This window comes from Capra hircus, chromosome 13, assembly GCF_001704415.2.
Source record: "Capra hircus breed San Clemente chromosome 13, ASM170441v1, whole genome shotgun sequence".
NCBI classification, from domain to species: Eukaryota; Metazoa; Chordata; class Mammalia; order Artiodactyla; family Bovidae; genus Capra; species Capra hircus.
This window is the reverse complement of record NC_030820.1, coordinates 60,657,612-60,665,290: the sequence shown is the minus strand read 5'-3', so window position 1 is coordinate 60,665,290 and position 7,679 is coordinate 60,657,612. Positions and strand designations below refer to the sequence as shown.

The 7,679-nt window shown below is 49.6% G+C and overlaps 1 long non-coding RNA gene across 1 annotated transcript; it reads left to right on the top strand.

Annotated features, from left to right (window-relative positions):
* On the top strand, nt 147-6,192 carry LOC108637408. Its single transcript, XR_001919052.1, has 3 exons — nt 147-275; nt 413-540; nt 4,709-6,192. It is a non-coding gene; the product is annotated as an uncharacterized LOC108637408 (long non-coding RNA).

The following is a 7,679-nucleotide window of genomic DNA, read 5'->3' as shown; positions in this document are numbered from 1 at the left end:
GACAAGAAGCAACCTACAAAATGGGGGGACAAAAAGCAACATGCAGAACAGCATGTAGAGGGTGCTATCACTTGCACAAAAGGTGGTGAAATTTATAGTAGTGAACATAACATACAATATATACAATTTCCCTTTACAGGCACGGAGTTTTGACAGGCTAAGAAACTGGGAGCCAGAGGTGGGAGAAAGATGTTGTTGCACACTCTTCTACTTTTTTATTTGAACCTAAAATGATGTGAACAGATTAATATTCAAAATGAATGATGCTTTCTTAGGTGAGAAAATGTTGGGGTTGTCAGTCCAAGGCTAGCAAACGCCAGAGTTGGAGCCCCTTCCCCAACTTGCTGCCTTTTATTCAGCCTGTCCTCCTCTTCTGACCTGGCCTCCCCTATTTCATTTCTCTCCTTCCTAGCTGACAGCCTGCCTTTTCTACAAAGCAAAAATACTAGCAGCTATATAGTACTTGCCACGTATGTTGGCCCCTGTTCCAAGTGCTCCTGTGTACGTTCACTCACGTGATCTTCGGAACACCCCAGTGAGGTAGGTACCATTACAGATGGCAGAATTGAAGCACAGAGAAGTTAAGCAGCTGACCCAGAGCCACTGGGCTTGGAAGGGGCTGAGCTGGGATCTGAACCCAGGCTCCCTAAAAAGACGGGAGCTCCCATTTTCTGAGTGCCTCCTATTAGCTTTATCCATATTGTTTTAAAACATCACCTTGATAATAACTCTGTGAATGATCTCAACCTGTCTTCTAGGTGAAGACGGCAGAATCCAGAGTAACTTGCCAAAAGTCACTCTTCAAGGAAGGGAGCTGGGCCAGAAATGTGCTTCTTTATGGCTCAGAGTTCCCTTTCTTGCCTAAAATTTCCCAGACTGTGTCTCACCCTGGCTCCCTGCCGGGTACGTTTTATGGGCCTCCTAACATTCTGAAGGTTGAAATCTTCTTGTCTGTGCCTATAACATGGACCCCTGGCCCTCTATTTGGTTGTCCCCACAGCATGTTCCGGTTTAGCTCGAAATGTTGGACTCCCTCCTCTGGTTCCTTCAGTTCCGGGCTGATCCCACCAATTACACTGTCCGAGTGCCCCTCGAGGGCAGGGGCTGTATGATGCTCACACGTGTCCCTGGCACAAAGTGCACTTGCCAACCAGTGCCTGATGAGTAACTGAGTCCAAGGCTCTGGACCACATTCGTAGGATTACTCTATCATGATGGCCTTTGCTGATGTCTTCTCGTTATGATTGTGGTTATCAGTACTGATCATTGATTGAGTGAGTGCCCATGAAGGGCCACTAAGGGCTCTGCCAGGGGCTTTGCTCAGTTTGTTGGATCTTCACGAGGGACTCTAGGGGTCAAGTGCTAGACTCTCTTAACGATGCGGAAACTGATGCTGAGAGAGGGTGAGGTTTGTCCCTAGGGTCACACAGCTATTGAAGAACTTCGAATCACCCAGATTCACATCTACAGCCACCTTTTGAGACCAAAATCCAAGCTGGGACAATATAGGGGCTTTCATGGCTACATTTGTTACTGTTATGATTCCCAAATAATAACTCTTACCAAGTGGGCCAGGCCCCATCCTCATTCTATCCTTACCACAGTCCTGCTGAGCAGTGGCTGAAGAGGTTGGGCAGTGACGCTCTGATTAGTGACCGCAAATCTTAGGCAAATGCCTTCTCTTGTCTTTCATTTATAGGACGAGCCCCTTCATCACAGGGGAAGTATGTACATAAAGCATTAGAACAGCGCGTGGGTACTTAAGTGCTGTATAAACATCAGCTGTTTCATCCCCATTTCACAGATATGACAGGAAAACTGAGTCACAGGGCAAAGTCACAGAGTTGGGTTTGAACCCCCTGACACAATGCCCAGCTCATAACTACTCTGTCCCATTGCTTCTCTCCCAGGGACGGCTGGGAGCATTTAGCAAGCACGTGGATGTAGAGTGGTTGGCCCAGTGCCTGCTGCACTGTGGGGTCTCCATCACGTGGACACCCCAGGTGGAGGCTCATCTGTCCCTGCAGATTTCTCCATACATGTTCCTACTGAGACGAGAGCCTGGCCTGCTTCTGGATCCACAGGGTTGCCTGCAGCTTGCTCGCCCATCCACCCACCAGGGCTGAGCTCAGCTTGGCCAGCTGCTCCCCGGGAGGCACAGGGGTGGGGCATGGGGAAACCTCCTCCACCTGCCTGGGGGCTGCCAGAGCCCCTGCCCACCCTTAAGAAGGGGCTTTCCCACCCTGCACCAGCTGTGCAGCCATGCACACCCCCCCACCCCCGCCTCTACAGTGGCAGGACAGGAAGTGGGGCAATGCCAGCGCCAATTAAACCCGCCAGGGGAATTAAGGTCAGGAGGATGCAATTATGCCTGTTGGATTTAACAAGGCCAGAGAGAAGGTTTCTCCAGCCAGAGTTCACGGCTCCTTAGGCCTCTTGCCCTGGAAGGCTCTGCATTCCAGAAGCCTGGGCTCTCAGGCTCAACCACCCCTGCGAGAATTCCTTGGGCGTGGAGGGGTTAACTCCACTCGGGCACTGCTTCCCTGGCTCCTGGAGGAAACAGATTTAGCCAAGAGGCTTTAAAAGGACCGGCTCAGAGGAGACATTTCCCGGCCTGACCCTCTGCCTGCTCGGCTGTGATGGAAAATCCAGGGAGTTGAGCAACGACCTTTCTGACTCCAAACAGCGCAGCCAACTCTCCTCGCGACTTTCCCTCCAGTCCTGATATGGGAGCAACTAAGGGCTGTTTCCTTCTGCCCTCTCCCATCTTGGGTCCCTGAGCCTGGGGCTTTGGCAGTACCTCTCGGCCCCAGGGACAGTTCTGGTAAGGCTGCTGTCCTTACCGCAGACCCAGTCCTTTCCTCCAAGGAGGGTAAGCAGAGATCTATGGACATTGTGTGTGACCAACTAGATGTAGATTTCTCTGGAAGTTTAAATGACACTCATTGTTCAACCCAGAACTGTAGAATTTTATTGCCAAGATTATTACTAAGTGCTCTGCTCTGTGAAAGTGTTAGTCATTCAGTCCTGTCGGACTCTTTGAGACCCCATGGACCTTAGCCCCCCAGGCTCCTCTGTCCTAGGATACTCCAGGGCAAGAATACTGGAGTGGGTTGTCATGCCCTCCTCCAGGGGATCTTCCTGACCCAGGAATGGAATCCAGCTCTCCTGCATTGTAGGCAGATTCTTTACCATCTGAGCTACCAGGGAAGCCCTACTCTGTGGCAAGAACTAAATTGGTCACTTTGGGGACACAGAGATGAAGGTGAGGAAAAGCTCTAGAATCACCATATAGTACATTTTGGGGGAAAAAAAAGACTGCAAAATTCTTCATGAAGTGGGTTCTTTTTGTTGCTAACAATATTTGTAGAGAAAATATCTGGGGGGATATGTATGCATATACACGTATATACATGCAGGTGTGGGAAGAGAGATTATTTTTATGCTTTGTCTGGATTTTGAGACATTTCTGAAATGACTATTTGTAACTCTTAGGCGATAAATAATTCAAGATACCAATATACAGATTTCTACAACTCAAGACAGAAAATGGTTAGAGCTACACATGAGATATGAAACACTGTGGGGTCTCAGAGGTACAGTTTTGGGGACTGATGACCGCAAGTGACTTCTCAGCTGAAGATATGGCTGCGGCAGGCTTTCTCAGTGCCTAGGCCCTAGAGTTTGTTTAAAATGAAGCCTCCTTCAATTGGGGCCCCAGGAATCTGTCTTTATAACCAGCATTTCAGGGGGCGTTCACGCACTCCTGAAATTTGAGAACCCACGAGTCAGAGGGCCACCTTTGAGGCAGTCCTGAGGTAGTCGGCAGGGTACTCCCAGGACACACAACCTTCTAGCCTGGGCTGTATTCTCAACCCTGATGTGCATGGGAAAGTCTGGAGAACGTTCATGATTTCTAAAGTCTGAGCTCCTCTTGAGCTCAAACCATTGAAGCAGCACATGTGGAGGTGGGGCTCAGAGTGTTATTTTTCAGACCTGCCTGGAAGATTCTGACGTGCTGTCAGAGTTAAAAACACTGCTCTGAGGCTCTCCCAGGGCAAGAACTTCACCTGTTTCCCTGGAATGCTCCCACAAGCTAGGGTCTCGCAGTGCACATGGCAGGTATTCCCTTCTGACTTGTATTGGCTGCGTGCCCTGCCCCAGTACCTGGGGCTCTAGGGACTAGGTGCCAGCTCAGAACAGATCAGGACCATGTCAGTCAACCTTATATCCCAAGGACTCAGTACAAAGAGTGGCACTTCTGTTAATAATAATAGCCCCTAATATTTACTGTACATTTACCCTGTGCCAGACGCAGATGTGAACTCCTTTAATCTTCATGGTAACGTTATGAGGTAGATACTATTATCAGTCCTGTTTCCAAGCGGAAACTGAGTCACAGAGAGGAGTAACTTGCCCAAGATTTCAGATGTGGGATTCCACTGGGACTAGAATTCAAACCCAAGCCATCAGGCTCAGAGCCCTCACTCATCATCACTGTTCCACACCACCAAATGGTGAACAGTGAATTTGTGGGCGAGTGAAGAATACTTAGATTATGTTACAACTTGGTAGCTGCGGGGCCTGACATGCAGTAGGTGCTCTGTGAATGTTGAAGTATAAATGCTCCTACTTTAGTAGGGCCCTGGGATGATGAGAAACCGAGACCGACCCCTCTTTCATGCTTTCTCCCTCTCGCCCATCCCAGCCCAACTTCTCTACAGCACAAACAGCAAAGCCAAAAATAGCCATCTAATGACGTCAGAGGAACAAGGTCATCTGAAAACTGCCCATGGCCACTGGATACCTCCCTATAGGATCATGTAGCAGGAGGGTACCCCAGGCTGGTGCAGCTGTTCCAAGAACAGGAAATGTCCCCGAAGCAGACTTGGAAGCACCGCCCTCCAAAGGCAGGGCCCATGGGGGCGGGGGGACAAACACAAACAGAAAGAAGCAAGACTCAAGGGCAGAGTGCACACCCTGGAGAGGAGAGGAATTGGGAGTTTATCTGCAGTAAGAGTCACTGCCGGCACACGATCCCAGGAAATGGCTCCAAAAGCGGGGAATGCATGTTCTGTCCTGGTGCACCGGTTGGCTTCCTGGCCTACCCCTGAGCTATTTATAACTCTCCAGGCCCGTCTGCTGAACTGGGTTACCACATGAGCCAGGGGGTGCGTGATGAGCTCTTGAGAGACTGCTGGGAGAAGAGGGTCCCATCTGGGATGGTAATGGGGGTTTCAAATAAAGGATGAGGAGTGGGCTGGGGCAAAGCACCTTCTGGCTGCACTCCCTTGGCACTTCGACCATGCTGGCTATCATTCAGGTCTGCTGAGGCTTGTGACTTAATTGACCGGCTGCTGCCGCATCCCGGACAGGAATGCAAGCATCCGGCTTGGTCTGAGGAGATGCCTGCTGGGTGAAACTGAGGAGAGAACCCCGCCTCTGGGAAGCGTAGCAGGAGGTTCCCACAAGCAACATCGAGAGTTCAGTGAGGGCTCCAGCCCACAAGCTTGCTCCAAAGTCCTCAGTTGCTGGCCATGGTGGGTGACAGAAACAATCTCTTCTTCACCCATGGGGCTCTTTGATCCAGTGTCACTTGGCTCCCAAAAGAGCTAGGCCCTGTCCTCCAGGAGCTCCTGAAAATGTCCATCCATCCTCTCATGGGATGTTAACTGGTGTGGTGCAAAAGGCACTTGAGGGCACAGACCTGGGTCAAATTCTGACTCTGCCACTTACCAGCAGTGTGACTTTGGGATAGTAACTTAAACTCAGAGCCTCAGTTTTCCTCATCTGTCTTATGACTTGTTGGAAGGACATATGGAAAAGCATTCTTCCTTCCATCTTTATTCTGGTAACGGAGCCTTGGCTAAGGAGATAAACACTCAAACTCAGCAGCTCTCCTGGGTAACATGAACAGGCTGCACAAATGTGACTCTCCAGGGAGCTTAGAGGGGAGGCATGTTCCTGCTGTCCACATGGGCTCTAGGTTTGGCCTGGATACTGAGGGTCACAGGAGAGAATGGCTGCAGATTTCCTGATTCATAGGGAACGCTGAGTTGGGAGTTCTGTTGTCCACTAGGACAACACCTGCTGACACAGTGGTCCTCACCCTTGGGGGTACCTCACAGCTCTCTGCTGCTACTTGCTAAATCGCTTCAGTTGTGTCCTACTCCGTTAGACCCCAGAGACGGCAGCCCACCAGGCTCCCCCGTCCCTGGGATTCTCCAGGCAATACTGGAGTGGGTTGCCATTTCCTTCTCCAATGCATGAAAGTGAAAAGTGGAAGTGACGTCGCTCAGTCATGTACCAACTCCTAGCGACCCCATGGACTGCAGCCTACCAGGCTCCTTCGTCCATGGGATTTGCCAGGCAAGAGTACTGGAGTGGGTTGCCATTGCCTTCTCCACAGCTCTCTGCAGGGCTTGTTAAAACACAGTGCTGGGCTTCATGTCCATAGTGTCTAATTCAGGGGGCTGAAGAATTTGCATTTCTAGTACCAGTGATGCTGATCTGCTGGTCTCCAGGCCAGCCTGAGGACCACCACCCTAGAGAAAAGTTCCCCAACTCTAGTGGCTGAGCTTTCAAGCCTGTCAATTCCTACCCATTTTCCTGGGGCCACCGAGTAGGAGTGTTTTGGTACGTGTGAGGAAAACACAAAGACCCTGTGGTCAGTATAGCTAGGGAGACGAACAAAAGTTGTTTAGTGAAGGTGGGAAGATACTGACAACCCCTCCCAACTCCTACCTGCTATGTTGCTTCACATATTCGTTTTCTATAATTGTAGTAACAAATTACAAGGGAGAAAATGGCTAATGTGCAAATAAGAGTCACGGAGGCTACAGTGTAGACATCAACCTCCAGACCAGTGAGAATGGGATTCTACAAGCTCGACTAAACTTCCTTGCCTCTCTTGCTTATGGCTGACTAGTAGCTGCTGGCCCTGTCCTGTCAGGATGCTAGCTTTGGGTTAACTGCAGGGGCCTCTGGTGACACATACGGACAATTCATATTGAATATACAACTCAAGCAGGGTCACACTGAATCACGCTGGCCAACACAGGGATGAATGAGTGCCCAATGTGCCAGTCACCATGACGGCCCAGGGTGCTTTCTGGTCATTTTCAAGCAAGGAGCAAATTCTCATTCATGGAGCCAGAGAAAAGGTCCTTTCTAGAAACGTTGTTTTAAACTTCTAAGATGGAGAATTGAGACCCACAAAATGCAAATGACATGCTCAAGACCACAAAACCAGAAGCTGCTCTCCCAATCCCCAATTTAGGATTCACTCCACTAAACAACTTTGTATTCCTCCAGAATTCTGTGACAATTATCTCAAATCCATCCAAGTTCCCTTTGATCACAAACATTATGCAGAGAGAAATAGAAGAGCAGCAAGGCAGGGTGATATCCTTAAATTGCCGCTAACAATTAGCGAAGCTTACATCTTGGAAAAGCCAAGGGTGGGAGGGACTTCCTTGTTGTAGTCTGTTAGAATTCATTGAGCATTCTGTGCTGTCTCTAACCAGTTCCAAGGTCAAGAGAAACATCAGAAAATATGTGTGTGTGTCAGAGGACATTATTCAGAGATTAGTCCCCTGGTGTGATCTGGGCTAGATTTCCGCTTCCAGAACAACCCTTGGAAAGTCCTCAACGAGTCAGTGCACTGGTCTCCAACATAC